General features: G+C 49.6%; 1 protein-coding gene and 1 long non-coding RNA gene across 25 annotated transcripts in view; one reads left to right on the forward strand and one right to left on the reverse strand.

The window, feature by feature from the left end:
• FBRSL1 (fibrosin like 1) overlaps positions 1–20,535 on the reverse strand; it is a 513,602-nt gene that overhangs the window by 101,766 nt on the left and 391,301 nt on the right. The gene's annotated exons all lie outside the window — the stretch shown is intronic.
• Positions 1,601–19,118, forward strand: LOC137841293 (uncharacterized). Its single transcript, XR_011088542.1, has 3 exons — positions 1,601–2,023; positions 2,718–3,126; positions 3,422–19,118. It is a non-coding gene; the product is annotated as an uncharacterized lncRNA (long non-coding RNA).

Genomic DNA, 20,535 nt, shown 5'->3' on the forward strand with positions numbered 1-20,535 from the left:
CACAGGGGAGACCGGGTAAGGACAGCCTCCGAGACCCAAAGCAATCGTTCCGAACAGTAACTTACATAACAAGAAATTATCTTCGTTACAAAATTAGGTTAAAAGGACCTCAGATACTGTAATGTTACCAAAAAATCAGGACACGCATTGAGGAGATTAGCTAGCGAGCAGCCTCGTGAGATAAATGCGCAACTTCAAGAAGATTTTGCAAGCCTAAAAAACATTTTAAATTCCATCGAGATGAACAAGCCTTGGCCATTTCCAGCGCTCCCGCTTCCCTTCCCTCTGCCCTCGCCTTATTTCGGAGCCCTTCTCCGGAGCCAGCCTCAGTTAACCACTGACCTGGAAACCCGACTTCAGCGCCCCCCCCCCCCGAAATTTGTCACTCCTAAACCCACAAGCTTTAATTTCTTAACGGGATTAAATCCCCCCTTTGGGGCCAAGCAGGCGGTGTAGAGGTGCAGGAGGTGTGGGGGGGCTGCCCCCAGCCCCGCTCCACAACTCGGCCCCTTTGTGCCCGGGGGGGGGGGCTGGGACAGGGGGCTCCCGGGGCTCCCACCCCGCAGCACCGGGACCCCCCCGGGGGGCTTTGCCCGGAGGGATGCGGCTGCAGCGGAGGAATGCGTGGAAAGGGGGGGGGGGGGGGGGGGGCAGAGCTGCCCGCATCCCGGCGGCTCCTCGCTGTTACCGCTTCTGCTTTTTTTTTTTTTTGTTTTATTTTCCCCTCTCTAAACCCGAGGAGGGGCCCTCGAAATAAGGCAGCGGCGGCCGGAAAAATCAAACCGCGGCCCCGAAAGAGACAAAAAGGGAAGGGAAGGGGAGGGGGGGCTGCACCCCCCAGACACACACACACAGACAGACAGACGGACACAAACCGCACGCCCCCCCCCGCCCGCAGCACAGCGCCGGCACCGAACCGCGGGGCCGAGCCGGGGGCACCGAGCCCCCCCCCCCCCCCCCCCCCCGTGTCCCCCCCCCCGGTACTCACCGCGCCGCCCGCACCATGCCGAGCCCCGGGGCCCCCCCGGCGGCAGCGGCACGAGGCGGGGCCCGGCCCGGAGCTGCCCCGGGGGTCCCGCCCGGCTCCTCCGCCGCAATCCTCCGGGGGCTTTTGTTCGCTGCGGGCCGCGGGCAGCTCCGCTCCGGGGATTTTTTTTTCTTCTCTTTTCCTTTTTTCCCCTCTTTTTGTTTTTTTTTTTTTTTTCCTTTTCTTCTTCTTTTTTTTTTCCTCCTTTCTTTTTTTTTTTTTCTCCTCCTTTTCCTTTTTGTCCTTTCCTTTCCTTTGTTTTTTCCTTTTTTACTCGCGGCTCAAAGTTTGCGGCTCCTTCGCCCCGGAGCCTCCCCGGGCAGACGCCGCTACGGGGCCATCACCCGCGGGCGCGGCGGGGAACGAGCAGAAGAAACGACGACAAAAAAAAAACACCAAAAACCCCCAAAATCACCCCGAAAAAATAAAAAAAGGGCTAACAGCCCGGCCCAGCACGCGGCACCAGCAGCACAGCAGCGACCCGGGCGGCTCCGGCCGGCGTCCGACGAGGCGTGAGAGGAGCCCGCGCACCCCACACGAGCGGCCCCGCGGCCAGCCCCGGCCCCATGGGGTCTCGCAGCGGCGCTCCCCGCGGCTCAGGGCCCGGCGGCCGCCACCAGCTCCCGGCCGGGCAGCGCCGCCCCGAGCCCGAGCCCGCCCCGCACCGGCCCCCGCTCGGCTCCGCGCGGCGCCGCCGCTGCCGCTCCTCGGCCGCTCCTCGGCGGACGCTGCTCCGCCCGCCCCGCCCCGCCCCGCCCCGCCCGGCCCGGCCCTGCCCAACGCCAGGCCCCGCCAATCCAGCGCCGAGGCGCCGAGCGGCACCGAGCGGCACGGAGCGGAGCGGAGCGGCACCGAGCGGAGCGGCCGGGAGAGGAGAGGGGAGGACAGGACAGGACAGGACAGGACAGGACAGGACAGGACAGGCTCCGCTTGCGCGTGCCCGCCCGCCCCGCCCCGCCTGGGGAGTGCGCGCGCGCCGCGGGAGGGTGCGCGCAGGTGTGCGCGTGCACGTGTGTGTGTGTGTGTGTGTGTGTGTGCATGGTCTGCATGTGTGTGTGTGTGTGTGCATGGTATGTGCATGTGCATGGTCTGCATGTGTGTGGGCTGTGTGTATGTGCATGGTCTGTGCACTTGTGCATGGACTGCATGTGTGTGCACAGTCTGTGTGTGTGTGTGTGTACATGGTCTATGCTTGTGCATGGTCTGTGTGTGTGTGTGTGCATGGTCTGTGCGCTTGTGCATGGTTGTGCACGGTCTGTGTGTTTACGCACAGACTGTGTGTGTGCATGGTCTGCACGCATGTGCATGCATGGGCTGCACATGGGCTGCACATATGCACGCATGGTTTGCACGTGTGTGTGCATGGTCTGTGCATGTCTGTGCATTGTCTGCTTATGTGTGTGGTCTGTACACGTGTGTGCATGGTCTGTGTGTGTGTGCATGGTCTGTGTGTGTGTGTATGGTCTGTGTGTGTGCACGCACACCACCAGTTCTGGGCATCCGTGGGTGCATCCCGTGGCACACTGTGTGTGTGCTCTCTGCATGCGGGTGTGTGCATGCACACGGCCTGAGTGTGCACTGGGTGTGCGCTCATGCCATCTGCACGCACACATGCACGATCCATGTGTGCCCGTGTGCTTCCCTCCCCACCCAGCTGCTGTGCGAGGCTGGATCCCTCCTTGTTTCTCAGGGCACAGCGCTGTGTGTCCCCGAGCTGCACCCGGGGGGATTTGGCCGGCGGCGGTGGGAGAAGAGGCAAGCGGAGGAAACGCTTCATCCTGATTAACCTCCGCGGTGCAAAACAGTTGTTAGTAGGTACATTTAAAGTATAATTACCGGCGGAGTGATTCATGGGGGCTTTAATAAATGGTTAATCAATGGCCACGGGGGCCGGCAGTGCCGGCTGCCTGACACGCCTGGTTAGTCCCTGCTGCAGTAAACGTGATTCATGGGCACGGGGGCAGCCCCCGCGCAGCCGCTCACGGCCCCCCATGAGCCCGCGATGCGCTGGAGCCACTGCCCTGCCCTGCCCCGCACTGCTCAGCACCGCTCCGCCACCCTGCAGCCTGCAGGGCCCCCGTGCTGCAGCTGCCTCGCAGGTAGGGAGGGGAAAGGCAGCGACCGAGCGCGGGTTTCATCTGGCCTTGAGAAATTATCTGAAAATCTTCCGGGAGAAAGGCAGTAAACATCTGTATACTATTAAACCCATTCGACGTGTTCATTATTTTATATTGATTGGTATATCACTACACCAAGTTAATATATTATGATTATTAGTATATTGTTAAATCATTAAATACGACAGCAGACGCAATAAATAATTTCCAGGGGATCTCTGCTGACATTTAGAAATTGATGGGTGTGTTTTTCCTTCTGCATCCTGGCTGACTGCAGGGCTGCAGCGACGCGCCGGCTGCTCTGCTCTGACTGATCGCCTTCCCCTGCGCTCCTCCGCACGTAAAGGCGGCGAGGGAGCCTGCTCTGCCATGCCCACGTTTGCATTTTAAAGGAGGGAGCCGCATTAACGCAAAGAAACCCAAAGAAACCTGTTGGACGGGGATGTTCAAACCGCTTTCACGGCCGGAGAGCCCCACGCAGGATTTGCACCGGAGGCCGGATCTCCTGGAAGAACACCACCTCTTGCAACACCACGAGGATTTCTGTGCGGGGACGGGGCTGCCTCTCCACGGCACCACGGCGCTGGGCTCCCTGCAGGGAAGCAGCCAGCCACCACCACGGCTCACCGGGCCCTGCAGCACGGGCGTCCCCAGGCCCTCGGCACAGACCCCGGGTCACCGGGGTTTGTGGATTTACGGCACCGCTTCTCGTGAACCGGCTGCGGGGAGCGCACATCTGTATGTGCAGCGGGGGAGCTGGATGCCAGTCAGGGTTAATTCGGGATAAATTTACAAGAGTGCACAGCGTGACCCAAGGTACCTCTTTATTGGCCTGCTACAGGCCTGCTAAATACATTGCCCGACTACTGCACATTAAAGCCACATGAGCTCCTATGTTCAGAACGGGTTTTACAGGAAGACACGGGGATAGAAAAAGGAGGAGAGGCTGTGTCACAAATGACATCCAGATGTGAAAACACTGTAAATACAAACATCAAAAGGCTCACCCCTCCGCATTTTGCGAAGACGACGCTGGAGAAAGGACTTGCTGCATTTAAACAAATACTCCTGGTGGGAAAGCCCCGCACCCCGCTGTCCCTGCGTGCAGCACCCCCCGGCCCGCTGGGAATCGGCCGCGCAGCCCTGGATAAGGGGCAGTGAGCCCCGGTTCAAGGGGAGGTGTTTTCCTAAGAAGACCAGAAGTTGAAATCTAATAACTCCAATCTGAAAACGGCACTCTGAAAAGCACGTGTGTAAGCATGTGATTATTTAGATAAAGTCTCCAGAGCTATGACATACTCCTCGCTCGAATCAATATCATCCAGGGATAGCTCTTCAACCTCGCCAGCCACATGAAATAAGTGAATAAACAGATGCCTTTTGAAGCCTTGGTATTTGCTGCCGGGGAGATACAACTGCATGAGAGCCCAGGAAAGGGAACCTGGTAAACCAGAGGTGCCTTGAAGCGGCCGGAAGAAATGCAAAGCTGCATCAGTGGCAGCCCTGCAAAGAGGCCGGGGCTGATGGCCACGGGGTGCACGCAGGGTGCCATCCCGGAGGTTTACGTGGTGAATTTCTCAGCTCTGGAAGACAGCTGAGAAACTGGGGACGTACAAACCAAGGCGACGCACGCCGGCGGTGCACGCTTAAACCCTCCTCCCAGAGCAGGGCCAGGCGTCCCAGTGGCGCGACGTGAAAACGAAGCCCGGATGGGGAGCACTTTTGTTTTCTCCTCATGCGGAGGCGCTGACCACAAACACCTTGCGTGCAGCCGGACCGGAGCAGACAAGGGAGTGCAGGCCGAGCCTGCCTGATCTCTTCCAGGTGCTCGCTGGGGCTGGCGGCTTCCCTCGGCTCTGACTCCGGGCTGCAGCGTCACAGCCACCGGCTGTGCGAGCGGCATCTGCCCCACGTGGAAACCCTCCCCTGAGACACGACTGGAGCGGGCACAGCCAGCGCGTGCGATTGCACGGAGGGCTCTTCCCCCTCCCAGCGCCAGGCCACACTTCTCCTTTCCGAGCTAAAAGCTTGAAGCATTTCGTGGCTAGCAGCCCTGACAATGGAAGGAGAAAGCACTTAGCCGTGGTGTTGCATAAAGATGTCATGGGGAAATCAGAGTTTTACAGGGGAGAGAGGAGAAAAACACTCAGGAAGAGCTAGGATAAACTCAGGGCTAGATTCAGAACGAGACGCCAGCCGCCTCCTGCTCTGCGTGCCCCCACCTGGGCTTCTGCTGGGAGGAAGCTGGAGAGAAGTTTTATTGAATCTTTTATTGAATCTGTCTCTAGGCTGGTAAATGCGCTAGGTACCCTCGCCAGGGCCTAAAAATAGAAGGGAAGCAGCACGGGAATTTGCAGTGAAACTGTTAAAATATGCTCGGATTTGCTTTAAAAGAATGCGCACGCTGGGAGAAGGAGCGCGGCGGGGGAGTGCGGCGCAGCAGCCTGCCTGCGAGGCACCTGGAGCTGCTGCTGCCACTGCCGACGGCCCCGGTGCGAGGAGCAGGAGCTCGGCTGCAGCTCGGCATCAGCTCGGCATCAGTTCGGCATCAGCTCGGCATCCCTCTGCTCCCCGGCTGCCCCCAGCTCCTCTCCCGGGCCTGAAAATGGACGCATGCTGCGCAACGATGTGGCCGCCGGGGTATTGCGGTACTCGCCAAATCTATAGCAGCTCGAGAGCTTAATTTTGACATATAATTTTCACTCGCTAAGCAGAAAAGGGAGGGAAAGCCTGAAACTGTCTAAACAAAAGAATGTTTTTTTCCACTGTGCTTTCAAATGTTCATAAAGCGAACAGAATACAGTTAGAGCCGGCCCTTCGCCTCGGGGCATCCAAGGCTATGGCTCCAATTAAAGAGAACAAGGATACAGGAGGTGGTACCTCCAGTCTGATTGCTCTCGCCTGGGGCAGCAAAGCCTCATGAATAAACACTGTTGACTCTAACTCTCAACAAAACAATTACACATTTGTTTTTAGAATACATTTTCTTAGCCTTTCCACTTGCAATTTTGCTACTATAAACTAGCCAGGACAAGAATAAATACCTTTGTGATTCTCTAAACATCCTTGTAATTGCAGCACTTCACTCATGAATGTGTATTTCAACAGAAGAAAAGATCCGCAGCGATGTGAAGAAACGCTTCTTTGAAGTAACCTTTCGAAATTAGATGCAAAATATTTACACCTAATTATTATTATTACAAGAACTCCTGCACACACCAGCAGCTACAGGAGCAAAACCTGGTTATCTCTGAAGGGCGTGAGCACGAGGAGACCTGTCCATGGATGTATCAGCCCGATGCTTACATGCCATAGGGCAAGATCTGCGTCCTGCTCTCCTGCCAGCTGTGGTCACCAGCGTGGGGGTCCCCAGGTCCCCACGAACCGGTGCCCTGCATGCAAGCAGCCTGCAAACAGGCATGAGGAGGATGCTGCTGGGAGGCGAGGGGCAGCTGCTCCTGGATGAAATGAGAGGCATGGTGAGGCTTTTGGTCCATTTTTGGTTTTCTGCTGATGGTGAGGTGTAAGCCAAACAGGCAGTGAATGGATCCGTGTGGGAGGGGGTGCACTACTGCCTGCCAGCCCAAGCACCAGCTGCTGGAGCTGCCAGGACAAAACCTGGAGCTCGTATGAAGGCAGAAGAAAATAGCCCCAGCTGGCCCTTACTGGCGCTGTTTTCCAGTGAGGATGGATGCAGAAATCCAACAGAATGATGGTTTCCTTCTGAGGATGGTGGCAGAAGAAGAGAGATTCACACAACTTTCAAATGTTTTTCCCAGAAAATGAACTGATTGCTATGAAACTGAACAGCCAAGCACCGCCCACTGCACAAAAGACTTTGGCCAATAAGTACACTTTTTTTTTAAGAAATGCTTCCTAGCTAAGTCATTATCCTCCTCTCTGTTAGCTTATGATGAGAAAGTATCACGAGAGAAGTGAAGAGTCTGCTAACCCGGACGGGAGACTCAGGCTGGGGATCAGGAGCGACAAAGCCACGCATGGCAGATCCTTGTTCCATGTTCAAAGTCAGGAGACGAGCGATGCTGCCTGCTCCTATATGTTATTTATATATTATGTTAAGCAACAACGTGCAAATGAGCCGGAGTACAAAATATCAGCCACGCAAGATGTTACAGTGCAGTACTACACAGCACAACAAAGCTAAGTGACTCTCCGTATGGGGGCCTGTATCCTAGGAGTGTTTATACTTGACTGTATAATTGGGACCACAGCCAGCTCATCCTAAAATATACAGCATGAGTATGGTTAGGCATCGCATCTGTAACATATACAACTTTAGATGTCAAAGCATCTTTGTTTGAAGTCAACAGCAATAAAAACTGCATTTGTACGAGAGCTTAGCATGTGGGAATACATATTGCTAAACCAGGATGTTAACACATGGCCCTCCTTAGTTTACTGCTGCCAAAAGTATGCCTTTCAAAATTGAAATGAGCATGCCAATAATCTGTAGGATATTTTAAAACTTGGAGAAGTCTGTGGCAATCATCCAGTATTGGAGAAAACTCTTTTTGGGCAAATTTACCTTTGGTAGTAACTAGCATAATTCCTACTCTGAAAGATTTGGGTCCTTCGCAAGTATGGACACGTTACATAGGTATAAAAAAAATCCATGTAAGGATACTTCTGTCACGTTTCATTTTGCAGAACCTTGGCTACTAGTCATTTAGTGACTAATGTATTTATTGAAATGACAACAGATGTTTCAAATGTATACAAACCTGTCTTTTTAAGGTCACTGTCTTGATGTTATTTCATTAAGGCACTCTGAAATTTTATCAGAACTGTCTTAAGCTCATGGGTTTTCTGTAAATTCCCGTTCTGGATATTAAACTTTAAACAAATATTATGATTGTATTCCAAAGGCTTGAATGGGCTGATGATTTTCAAAGTGCTACTTTGGCATCACTGTACAGCTCCATTCTTTTATGTATGTTTTGTTAAAACACAAAGAAACTCTATTTATGAAAAGTCAGTCTTAAATCTATAGTTTGTGAAGCCATAATTTGTGGTTGCAATTGTGGTTAATTTAACAAAGAAAGTCTTTCGGTTCACAGTGCACCATACTTACAATTTTTCATAAACTATCAGAGCAAAAAAAAACCCCTTCAACATGTCAGATATATGATGATCCAGCAATGTTGCAATTTTCCAACTCCTATTTTGTGGTATACCATATTATATGCACAGGAATGCTACATCATTTATTCTGGAGCACAGCCCTGTAATTATTGCTGGCAAACTACTAATTACATACCGCCATCAAATCTAACAATTTTCACAATAAAAAAAAAATAACTACTTTCGTGTGGAATATAGCAAATACAGCCATGCGTGCACGCACGGTTTTATTTTAACACGCCTGCCACGCGGTATTCGTGATTCCCCACTGGCGTGCTGCACCAGAAGGTCCGTACCAGCGGCGGAGTTGCGTGCTCTTTGCGCTATGGTTCAACGCCACGGGACGCGAGAGGGCTCACTGTGAGCTCTGCTTTGGGCTGGAGCCTCCTCCCATCCAAGGGCTGAAACTGCCCACTCGCCCGGGTTTTGCCTTGCTCTAATTAAGATTCAGGCCCTGCAGATGAATATTCAGACCCTGGGGGGTCTAGAGTTTGAGTTCCCCAAATTCCAGGATCGTTGTGTTTGGAATTTTGTCTTTGGATCATCTCTGGAAACCTCAGTGTGGGCCTACTTCTGTGTCCTCACCGAGCAGCAGATCAGCACGGCGGAGGAAGCCTCTGCCCCAGCCAGAAACCTGCTCCTCTGCAGCCCGGGGAGCTCTGAGGGACACGGCAAATTTCCACCGCAGAAGCGCACGGGTTTGAGCTGCTGCTCGGAAAAAAGGAGGGACTATGGGGAGGAGGGAACATGCAATATTGCCCCAAAGACAAAGTCCTACGTGCATGGACACTTCCTGAAATCAGCGAAGGATCTGGCAGCTCGGAGCAGCCCCATCGCTCCCTTGCAGCACGGGCAGAAACCCATCGGGCACGCGGTGAAATCGGTGAATGCTTCCACTCGAGGCTGCCCGTGTCCAACGGGCTCACGTGGAGGAACACACGCCTGTCCCAGGCAGGACTCTGGGACCTGCATCCTCGTGGGGAAAACGTGGGGTGAGGTGGGTGCTGACAACAGGACTGCCACCTCGTTCGGCCCTGGAGGGCACCCTAACGCTGTGGGCTGCCCCCGCAGCTGAGGGCAGGGGCAGAAGCCAAAGCCAGCAGCAGCTCCTGCTGATCGCTTTTCTTCCTTGACAGGCACTCCTCCTGGCTGCCGGGGGTTGTTTTGACAGGCAGAAGAAAGGGAACGGCACGGATTCCTCCCCTTACATGGCTTCCACCGGACTCGCCTGCCCACGCGGTGTGTTTGGGACTTGGCAGTGCCAAGCTCTGCGAGCCTTACTCCCTTTTTAAAACATGACAAACAGCGTGGGTATGTGAGACAATTTTCTTAATCTTTCTCAATTTTCTCCTATTTCAAAACTGCAGTTAAAATTGACTGTGGAGCTAAACCCTCTCCTGCTTGTTTGGAGGTATGGAGCTTGCTGCACACTTTGGTAATAACGTGTGAGATGAAGCAGCCCGGGGTGCTCGTGAAGGCTGTCAGGAAAATGCCCGTGGAGCACAGGGCCCTGAACACCTCCGAGGCAGCACAGGGCGCCGCTGCCACACGAAGCTGCACGTAGCTGCAGGGTCTGGCACAGTGCTGGTAAAGCCCAGCCTATTTACTGCAGTTGTTGGCATTTACTCCTCTGTGTCCTTAGCAGCTTCAGCCAGAGCAAAGCATGCTGTGCATGCCAAGCAAGCTGGCTGATCTTAGCCATGGCCTTGGTCAAACACAAGGAAATGCTTGACAAGGGAACTGCAACTGAAAACATTACAAAATGTTAATAGAAACTTGCAGCTTGCAAGTTCGGTGTCATACCTGCAGCCTGATGGTCTTTGGAAACTACCTTCAACATTAATGTCGGCAGTTCTCAGGCACCAACACTCCTTTTTCTAGCTCTGTCTTGTTTATTTTGCAACTGCAGAAACGGGCTGATTTAAAGAAGGAAGTGACAGGTATAAGACCCAGCTCATATGGATAGCTCTGGAAAAAGAGATTTTCTTCCGTGAGTCTACTTTCAGGTTTGCTGCTATCAGTCGAGGATTAGGCAGCTGACATGGCAGCTCTGTTGACACGTTTCTTCCCCACAGCTAAGGCAGCTTAACTGCTTTATCCAGCAGAATATGCAATGGTTAACCAGATACGTTCAAAAAAGAAAAGTAGCTGCTACTTATTAATTTATAATTCTGCTCTTAGTATTGAATTGGAATCCACAGACAAAGAAATAAGCACCCAAAACCCTTGTGCCTCTGAAATATGCTCACAAGAAAAGCTCGAATTATGGCTAGATAAATAAACGAACAGAAGAAGTCACTTGGCTGGTCTTGCAAACGCACAGAATCCATTCAAGATCTTGCATATGTTTTCTTCTTCAGCATATACACATTACAAGGATTAAACAGAAAGGGAAACTTGCAGCTTTGGATGCACTTTGCGTCTCAATACCAAGCTCAGCGCTATCTCTGCTGCGAGGATTACCAGGGCTCCCCCCCCATGCAGCTGCCGGTCCCTGCGGGCTGTAATTCAGCTATCCTCCTCTCACTCTATCCATCACATTTACACAAATCCCCAAGGTGGACTGCCTTCTAAATGTCTTTACCTTGTGCATTATCCTGGGGCTTAACAATCCAATATTGGTGCAGCCAAGGATAATTACTCTCCATTGATGATAAAACACCCTGAATCCTGTCAGGCATGGCAATTTGCATCTTACAGTGCCGAGGATCAATAGATACAACAAAGGAGTGAAACCTGATTAGATACCGCGGCCTCTCCACGGGAAGGGAAGGGCTGATTGTTTTGCAGGGTTGAAGACCTGGTTAAAAGGGAAACGGAGGTTTCCCATTACAGCACGGTCCCCAGACCTGCTGTTTGCCTGGAAACTGCTGCAGGGAGCTCAGGGCCGGAGGAGAAAGCAGGCGAACAAACAAGCTCCTGGTGAGGAAGGAGCGCTAAGACTTGTGCCAGGGCGGCTCCTGCAGGCTCCCAGCTCCCCAGGAGGACACGGCAGACACGGCTTGTCTGCAAGTCCACAGGTTCTGCTTTCTCCCCAGTTTTCTAGATGGCTGGATTTTTGTATGAAGAGGTCACGTAAGCCGTTCGCAGCCACACACTGCTTCAATAACTCGCCTGGAAGCTGGCTGGGGGCTCGCAGTTGATTTGTTTCTGAAGCATCCTCGCTGAATGTGGGCCCAGAGAGAGCTCCTGCCCTGCTGGCAAGGCTGCAGAAACGTCATATATATTTAAAAGAAGGGATTGCAGGATTTTTCAACCACAACTAACCAGGTAAGCAGATGTATGAAGGCGGAGGTGGAATAAAAAATTCTCCCAAGCCATTTAGCTGTCTTCTAACACTAATCTAGCACTGAATCTGATGGAAGATAAGAGAGGTGGGTGAACTTCAGTTCCCACATTTAATCTAGAGAGACATCACAAGCTTCCTCCTCTTCTGCCTTAATTTGGAGGCCAGTAAAGCCACCGACAGACAGCCAGGCTGTGGCTGGCAGCGCTGCTGGGCTCCCGGCAGAGAACGCCTTCCCCTTTGGACACGATCCCCACCACAGAAGCTACCTGGGCACAGCTGTGCCCATCTCCCGCAGCACGGCCAGGTGAGCGACACCAAAGCTCAGCCCCAGGCTGCTGACCGAGAGCTCCTGGCGCGGATGTAGCTACCTGGGTTAAATCTGGCTTTTTATTGGGTTTCTGGTGGCTGAGCTACATTAAGCAGGGACTGCATCTCTCCGCGCTCTTGCCAGATGGGAAGAAACACAGACCTTTCTTCCGTGGAAGAAAGTGAAGAAAACTTTCTTTCCGTGGAAGAAAGTTAGTGAAGGAAAAGTTGAATTTGGGGGATTCCCAACCTTGTGAAGGACAATGTTTTAAAAAAGCCTTGAAACACGAGTGATGCAACAAATTAAGTAGCATCAAGAAAAGAGCTGGGCACATCTTTTCAGAACGTGTGCTCTGAGGATGATGGAGAGGGGCTCAAAGCACGAGGAGGAAAGAGGAAAAGAGAAAAACTCTTCAGAAACCAGCTGGGAATAGTCTGTTCTTATCAAAACACGCTGCTGACACAGACCTGTCACGGAGCCAACATCTGCTCCCAACTCGCGCCGTCAGTCCGAGGCATGCTGAGCGTCTACGGCACATTGAGAGGCAGGAGCACCGCGAGCTGGCTTGGCATCTTGGACGTAAATGAGAGGAGCTTCTGAGAGCACCAGTGAGCTCAAAGGGAAGGAAACTTGCTCCTTTGATGGATTTTTTTTATTTTTTATTTTGACCTACAGGCAAACTTGCAGATTTTCTCTGCACAAAGGAGTCTCTTCCATCGGGGGAAATGGAGAAATGCCTGATTCTGGACCTCTACACATATGGTGGTGTCTACTAAAGCCAACAGGGAGGTTGCATATGGCAAGCCTGAGAAACTCGGGCTCATTAACATTACAGTATAGGATTATCACTACTTTATGGTCATAAGGATGTGTCTCTTCCATCCTGATGATTTATTCGGTTGTGCCATCTAAACTCCTATGAGTAAATTTAATATTTGTGGCAAGTGCCAACCCTGCATCTAAAACCCCTTTGTCTCCTTCACCTGTGCAATGGAGCAGCAGCAGGCTTGCTCACCCTGACCTCCTAACAACACGAAATCTGTCCTAGACCTATTACCTTAAAGGCTTTCACTCCCATTGCCTGCTTCAGTCCCCAGCATTTTTGGGGTACAAAGGATTTGTAAACAATCTGAGACAAACCCACTATGGAAACGGTTGCAACTATCCCACCTGGGCTTTAAACAATGCCTGTTTTAAATTGTTGTAATTCAGAGCGAAGAACCCCATCATCCCCCAGGCGCTGTGGTGGGCGCCCTCTCTGCAGCAGCCCCCAGCCCCCCCCAAAAGCCTGGTGTCCACAGAGCAGAGCGGCTCTCCCCCAGCAGCCAGCTCCTGGCACCGCCTGCGCCTCTGCAGCCGCGCTCCAGATCCGTCCTGCGCCGAGGGAACCCATCGCTCATCGGGCAGAAAGGGACATTATTACGGCTTTCCATCTGTCAGTACCAAGTGAAATGTAACTTTGCATTGGGCTCTCCACTCTGCGCTCAGGCACGGAAGATTTAGAGCCTGCTGCTCTATTTCTGAAATGGGAAATTGGAAGGAAGCTGCTGAGTCAGGGGCCAATATCGCCAGCTGCTTCTCCCCGGGGAAAACCACTAATCCCCTCCGATGCACCTGGGTGCCATTGATTCCTCAGGATTCCCATGCACTCGCGCAATCCCCGACTGTCAGGGGCGCATCGATTTGTTCGGTAGCGGAGGCCAGAATGGATGTAATGGAGGTGATTGCTATGGGTGGGCGCAGATAAAACTGTCTGAAATAAGCAGCCATTAGAACCTGAAACAGAGCGGCTCCGCCACCCGCTCCTGCCCTCTGCAAGGAGGATGGTAACGCTGTCACACGCAGCTAACACAGGTGAGCAGAAATGTGATGAATTCACAGGGTGTAATAAACCTGATGGAAACCGGCTTAAAATAGACTCCTCACAACGCGTCCTCTTGCAACACAGTGCACTCAAGGACATTGTCCTCGTGTATGGTGAAAGAAAACAGAAGGAGAACATAAATGTGGGGACGTCATAAACACCCACAACCAAGTCCTTAACAAGAGCATCCTATTAAAGACAATGATGCTGAACCCTTGGAAAGAAATGTAAATTAGCGAAACTGCTAGCCACAGCTTGCCAGGAAAGCTTCTGGTCATCGTTAAGTGCTCCACACAATTGGAAGGGAGAGGAAAAGGGTCAGGATAAAGACCTATTTCCCTATCATTTCAGCACATCACTCTTCATGTAAGCACCCTGCTGACCAGCCTTCTCCCAGAACTTCTCAGCGATTAGCACCATGCTGTTTCTGACTGCGAATTTGAACAAGAGTAGCACAAAGCTATCAGCAGGGACTTCAGTGATCAGAAACTGCTCAGCCAATTTTCACTATCATTTTTCCCTTGTCAAACAAATGCCTATTGTCACAGGGCCTGCTCCTGTGGCATGGTGAGAGCTTCGGCAAATTGCTGAGACCCCTGTCTCTTGATTTTAAATCCCTAAAATGTTAGCTCTCACCTTATGGACTAACAGATGAGCAGGGAGCCAGGAACAGCTGGTGGTAATTCTGGCTATTGATGTACAGCCCAAGTGTCCTGGGTTCCTTGCCCCTGTCTCAAGCCTGCAGCACAGGGATGGAAAATAACCACATCTCCCCTGCTGCAAGGTGAAGGGAACCTCAGTTTTTTTAAGATGCAAAGCACTAGCTTGCTCAAACTGCAGGTGTTGGACCTGAAATTGGAAGTAACAAAAGCTGTGCAAACTACTGCTGCAGCCACCAAATACATTAGTCTGTTACCAGAGATTCCCAGTTAAAAAAAGGGGATGGGATTGTATTTAGCTACTTCACAGAAAGATTTCCCTTCACCTGCGAAACGGGTGCTGTGCTGTTGCTGCCGAGTTTCCTCCCTGCAGCAGCCCGTTCTGCCTCCTGCAGCCCAGCCCTGTGCTCAAGCCGTGCTCCTGGCCTTTGGGAGGTCACCATCAGATGCCATGGTGGTGTCACCGCCAATGTGACACCGTAACGCAGCCTCACGGCTCTGGAGGAAGGGGAAGGAGAAGCAGACAGGATCCGAAGCATACAGCCCTGATTTAATGACAAAGATATTCGATAATTAGCAGAAATAACATGGGTCCTACAGGAAAACATGGGAAAGATAAATGGATCTGGGCAAACGTGGGGTATGATTTCAAGCTTCTTCCAGCCTGCAAATTTCTTCTCAACACCACACATATTGCGTTTTTCCTTAAACCAGGCACTGTAGAGGCCATGGCATTGTGTAACAAGAAGAATGGTCAAACACAATTTTAACATGTCTAGTAAGGCTGAGTGCAATACTTATATATATCAGAACAAGCAATGTGCCGAAGTGCCTGATGATAAGGAAGAAATGTGTCCTCGATCAAGAAAAACCAGTTTAATGTGCACACTGGGAGCAGAGTATTACACAGACAGCGCTTTCTCCTGGCCATGTGAATTTAAGGAACCCCTGCTGGTAACTGAGATTCTTTGCAGACAATCAGACCAGAAATGAAACGTTATAAATTCTTAAGGTACTGTACAACGTGAAATACATTCTCGCATTTTACACAAAACCAAGAAGGGAAAGATACCATGTAAGCATCTGAACTCCTGTACAACAAATGCCATTTCAAGCATCATTTATTATGCTGCCTTTCACAGACTTTTACAATCCTCAATATGGTTAGCAATTCCAGCTGACTCGTAAAGCGGTTTTAAAATTCATCACTGAAAAGAATGTTTATCTCTGTGTTTTCTCCAGTTCGGGAGTAAAATTAGACTCTTAAAACCTGGGGATGGTGTGTCTTTAATTTTGTTTAGAACAGAAAATAACTGTGATATGAAAGGTTTAATGAGGTTAGAAATCTAAAAGGAAATGGAGTGGGAATAGATTATCAAGAGAAATAAAGCCAACCGCTGGAGAGTACACTAATATTAAATATTAGGTTTCTAAACCAAATATATATAATCCATTTAGGGACTTAATGGTGGTTCTCAGAAGCACATTTATCTACAGCTTATGGTTCAACAACCAATATTATAACTCCATTTGTCATTGTTAGGTGAGGGGAATGGATGTCAGGGAGGCGAGGGTCAGCAGACGAGGAGGAGCTCGGCGGGGACTCAGCCACCGCGCGGCACCGACGGCGCTTGGAGGGGAAGCGCTCGCCTGCCACTTTCTGCCTCTGCACTCAAGCTCTGCTGGCTGCCCTGGAAATGTCTCCTCACTAAAATACTCCTTTTTCTCACGAAGAACAAAGGGAACATACTCAAGCAGGGGTTTGCCTTAAATTGGGCTTTATACGCAGTTTTTCATTCAGCAAGATACTTCCACGTGTGCCCAACTTAACGTGGGATTACGCACTTGATTAAAATTAGCTACATGCTTGAACTACTTGATGGATTGGGTCTTTAGATACCTAAGTCAATACGAGATAAGGAGCTCTGAAAATCAGGACAAACTGAAAACTCAGGAATGGATTTTGGTGCTTAGCTTTTGGTGCCCGCGTTAACACACCTGCGGGACCGGCAGAGATCTCAGGGAACCTCGGGCCGTTCCCACCAGGCCGCGGTCCTGCCTTGACTCCAGGTCGCTGCATTATTTTCGTTGTTCCTTGTGCTTGCCCTGCCTTGCTTTTCCTCGAGGACGACATGGAGGACACAGAAGTGCACTCCTTTCTCTCTGGCAGCCTCCAGATCTGCTCCATCTCCGGCCTGAAGCTATTCTCGGGCCAATTCTTGGTTGACCAAACTCTTGAAGTCACCAAGAACGGGAGTGAGTGAATGCAACGTGCTTGTCTGGGGTGGTCAGTACGAAGCAAGCCAGACTCTGCTGCAAATAACGCGAGGCTACTTCCAGCACAAATGCTTTTTGTTATCAATGAAATTTTGAGGAAACTCGGGGACTTCACGTAGCGCCATATGTGGGCTATCACTCTGCTCCTAGGCTGAGTATTAGTGGGTTTTTACTACTAACACCATCAATAACAGCAAACTGAATTATCTGCAAGAGCCACAAATCCATCCTCTGAGTGGTATGACCAAATTCTTTCACATAATTTGCCTGAGTGACAGAAAAATATGTTGCTAGCATAAAACAAGTCTGGAGACTAAAAACACTTTTAATTCTGACAAAAAAAAAAAAAGCAGAGTTTCCTCCTGACTTCAGCGAGCTTTGAGTCAAGCCCTCAGTTCAGAAAATTACTTCTTTTCGATGCTTAGCTTGAACTGAAATCAGTTTTGCTGAATGAAACCTGTAAACTTTTTACAGCGAGCACAAGGAAGCAGTTTTTCCACATGACATGTCATTAAATTGTGGAATTCACTACCACAGGATGTTGCGGAGGCCAAAAATATAAATGAGTTCAAAAAAGATTAGACAAATTCACGGGGGATAAATCCACCAGTGGCAATTAAACACAATGGTCTGGATCCGACCTCTGGCTCAGGAAGTTCCTAAGCTGCCGATTGCCAGACGCGGGAGGATAAGAGCGGGGAGCGGCTCGCCCCGCACGGTCCTGCCTCTCAGACTTCCCTGAGCATCTCCTGTTGCCCACTGCTGGAGCAGGGATTTCTGTGCTAGACGGACTGACCCCAGAGGTACTTCCTATGCTCTCTGAACCGTTTGAATCCAAACAAAGCTCTAAAATTTGTTGCTAAGCAGGGAATTTGGTAATGTGCTGCTTTTTTCACATCTTGCGAAGTTTTCCATGATTGTCAATGAGAAGCAAGCCAGAGTAATCATTTCAATGACAAACAAAATATCTCACACTTCTTGCCACCCCCATTTAAGGAGATCCAAACAAAATATTAAACATAACAGAATAAATTGTTTATTCCTATTGGTATAATGCAGCTGTACTACTATTGTTTTGTTCTTTCAATCAAATTTTGATGAAACAGCTGAACATATTCAGCAGAGTTACTTGACTCATATTCCTTCAAGTAATTTAAACAACACCATGTCCAAATGTCTTGCAAAAGTAGAATTATTACAGCATTTTATGCGGGAGGAGTTTGCCTCAGTAGAGCGCAGACTTACAGGGACATAACTCTGAGCTCCAGAGCTCCTTCTCAGACTTATTTACAGTGCAATTCTTAAGTCTTATGATTGTTGGTGCTTTTCTTGAAGCCCATCTCTAAGGGTAATTCTGTGAGAATCTTTGTGTTCGATGAAACAGAAAATGATAAATTTCTAGCACTGTGAAGCTTAAAAATGTGATCTAAATGCATTCCCTCATCCCCCAAAGGCTGTGGTAAGGCAGAGAGAAAGACCTCATTTAAAAAACGATACCTCCTCCTTCCCCTGGAAAACAAAACGTTTTCTGAGACCCACGATATTTGATGACGTGGGGCAAATCTACTTACTAGACACAGCCAAGTCCCAGATCACAAGCACTCAGATGTAGCTTAAATTTCCTATTCTATGAGCCCCAAAATAGCACACGTTCTGCATCGAGTTCCTTAGCCTGAACTCAATTATAGAGCACGACACAGATTAGGAATTAACCTCTGTAAGTTTGTCACAAGACGTAAGGAAAACATCACAAACAAAAATTTTTGGTTAACTGTTAGCCAGAGACCTCTAATTAGTCTGCCTAATTCAACATAACATCCTGCCTAGGCACAAATTTCCAATGGATTTTTTTTTTATTTAAATAAAAAACCAAGTATTCTAATGCTGGGCAAACTTGCATTGGTTGTTTCAAATCAAATTTGATGTGAGTCTAGCTAAATCTAAGTCAACATCGAGATAAACCTATATTAACCTGATTTAAAAAGAAAGAAAGATGTCCATGCTGGGTTTTGAACACTTTAAGTTCAATGATTTAATGTTCATTTGTACCTTTCTCATTACCTTGAGTTGTACCAAAATCTGTACTTCAAAAATCTTTTCAAAACAGTATGTATTTATATCTAACGAGATTTTTACCCCTTCTTCTAACATAAGAGGCTTCAGCAGCAGACAGCCTGGTTTGTCCGTGGTCCTATGTCATCAGCTTTGGAGATGTGTGCTGTAAGCTCTTGAATCTTAATAAAACTATCACTACCAACAGCAGACAAAACACTAAAAATAGTTTAAATAGAAATATTTTCTCCTCTCAAGCTTTCCATCTGACGATCCCTTGTGGATGTGTGATTTCATGGATTCCTCAGGTCCCTAAAAGCCTGCCGGACAACGCACGGCTGGATGTCTAGCAGAAAATCACAAAGATTTACAGAACAAACAAAGCCCCCGACTTCCCCACTCAGCCTCTAGGTTTCTTTATAAATCACACTGAAGTACACAAGCCTCTATTTTCCTTTTTAAAGCTACCACCTACAGACATCACAAACATTTGTTTCTTTCAGTTTCTATTAGTGGTAAGCTTTAAGAAATTAAAAGAAGGCATGAGCAGGACCTCAGCTTTGGTGCCATTTTGAATGCAGACATCAAGACGAATGCTAGCAAAGCATCAAGTTCTTTAAGTAGATCTAAATTATTTTTCAGTGTTGTTTTATTCAATTTGTAGCATCAGACTTAGTTGTTTTCAGGTCCGACACCAGAAGCCATTTGGTAACTAAACACCTCCTTAATTTCAATCAGAGCTAGGCTATGCTAATGCACTGCAACTCTAGCCCTTTCTGCTCCTGTTGTCTTTCCCTAATTTGCTTTTTGTCTTTTAGTCTCATGAAAATTCCTTACAGGACAGCATTAACATTTCTTCTCATGCCCATCAGGCGGCAACACGCTGACTAACTCTGACAAGTTACCCACGCTGAGCTCAAAAGTATCCGAAATCAGGGCGGTGACCCCAGAAAAGTCCAGGCAGCGATCGCGCTCCCCGCTTCCAAACTTTGTTTGTTACCCCCTGGCAGTACACTTTTCTCCCATTTATTGAGAGGCAATGGGAAGGCAGGAAGAGGGTTCTTTGGTGACTTTTAAGGTTTTGTTTCGAACCGGTGGCAGCTTCTATTAAGAGAGAAACAAAGAGACGGAGCAGATCCTGTTGCGGTGACGTAAAGCCTAGGAGATATTTCGGGGTCACCAGCTATCTTACATAGGCAACATCTGGCAAAACCATCCAGCGGCAATATGGATACCAGCCCCAGGAAACACTGGTACGCATGCTGCAGTGGCCAGAGAAAAGTACAGCATTCTGGATTTTATTTAAAAATAAAAAAAGCCCTTTTTCTTGCAAGCGACATATCCACAAACAGCGGCGGAGACTGGCTGGCGCAGGCAGTGATAGATGAGGACTTGCGCTCGCTCTCAGATGCACGGGAGAGAATAGTTTTTTGTGCTAGGAGTTCATTATGGCTTCAGCCCTCCTACCGCACCGCTTCCTCTGAAATCAGAGGTAAGATTAAATCTGTTGTAGCGCAGCGCTCCGTAATGGCTCTGACAGACGTTGTTTTTCCTCGGCCGCACATCTGGGAGTTACCCAGCAGAGCACTTGAAACCAAGCAGGTCAGCTCTTTAGCTGAGTTTCGTGTCTAATCAGCCAGGAAGGCTGAGGCCTCAGGTCACACATGGAAATCACTAGAGCTATTTAAGTCGCCAGAGGTTATTAATAAATCTCCCACTATTTCCTTAAGTAAATAATTGGAGGCCCATCTTTCAAACAAGTTATGTCTGGCCATGTTATGGTACCAATTTTATCCTTCCT

Source organism: Anas acuta, chromosome 17, assembly GCF_963932015.1.
Source record: "Anas acuta chromosome 17, bAnaAcu1.1, whole genome shotgun sequence".
NCBI classification, from domain to species: Eukaryota; Metazoa; Chordata; class Aves; order Anseriformes; family Anatidae; genus Anas; species Anas acuta.